Genomic DNA, 1461 nt, shown 5'->3' with positions numbered 1-1461 from the left:
ATATATATATATATATATATATATATATATATATATATATATATATATATATATATAGGCCTAATCAAATGAGAACTAATTAGTTTGTAATAACCGTGATGTCCAATCTCAACTACAAATCAATAGATAAATTAAGAAATTTATAATTTTGAATTAAAATTTTAATTCTAGGACATTTTAGGTATTTTAAAACTCCTCTCTTCTCTCTCCATCATTCGGCCACCATCCTCCGGTGATACCACAGTGGTATTATAATGCATCTTATATGTGTTTGGGTATCACAATGAGGTTGTTTGTGTGGTCGATCGGAGATGTAACACAGTGGTATTACAATGCATCTTATATGTACTTGGGTATCACAATGTCTTTTGTTTAACAAAGTCAATATTTTTAAGTATTAAAGTGGTATCACCGAAGAACGGAGAGAGAAGAGAGGAGAGAAAATACCTAAAATGTCCTTACATTAAAATTTTAATTAAAAATTACCAAGATTATAAATTTACTAATTTATCTATTGATTTGTAGTTGAGATTGGATCTCACGGTTACCATATATATATAATAAGGGCTCATTTAAGGGAGAACTGACTAGTTTATGGTAACCGTGAGATCCAATCTCAACCACAAATCAATAGATAAATTAGTAAATTTATAATCTTGGTAATTTTTATTTAAAATTTTAATGTAAGGACATTTTAGGTATTTTCTTTCCTCTCTTCTCTCTTCGTCCCCGTCTTCCGGCCACCGTCCTCCGGCTTTCGGCCACCATCCTCCGGTGATACCACAGTGTGATACTCAAGCACATATAAGATGCATTGTGATACCACTGTGTTACATATCTGATCGACCGCACAAACGACCACAGTGTGATACCCACTCACATATATGATGCATTGTGATACCACTGTGGTATCATCGGAGGATGGTGGTCGGAGGCCGGGGGACGGAGAGAGGAGAGAGGAGAGAAAATACCTAAAATACCCTTGCATTAAAATTTTAATTAAAAATTACCAAAATTATAAATTTTCTAATTTATCTATTGATTTGTGGTTGAGATTGGACCTCACAGTTACCACAAACTAATTAGTTTTTATTTGATTAAGCCTCTATATATATATATATATATATATATATATATATATATATATATATATATGAGGAGTGATCATATGAAAACCGCCTTCATTTGTGTAAACCGTGCAAACCACCTTCATCTGTCGATTTCATTGTTTAATCTTATGAAATTGTTTAATCTTGTGAAATTGTTCATATAATACTTTTTTTGATGAAGTTGTTTCATATATGGTTGTGAAATTGTTTCATATAATACTTAATGAAACTGTTTCATGTAGTTCTCTAACATTAATGAAACTGTTTCATGTATTTCTTTAAAATTAAAATAATGAAGATGATAATATCTATGATTAACACCCTCCACTATAAAAATGATCGATCAACCTCT

This window comes from Cynara cardunculus (genome assembly GCF_001531365.2).
Source record: "Cynara cardunculus var. scolymus isolate 2C chromosome LG 3, CcrdV1, whole genome shotgun sequence".
Taxonomy (NCBI): domain Eukaryota; kingdom Viridiplantae; phylum Streptophyta; class Magnoliopsida; order Asterales; family Asteraceae; genus Cynara; species Cynara cardunculus.
Note: the sequence above shows the minus strand (reverse complement) of the source record.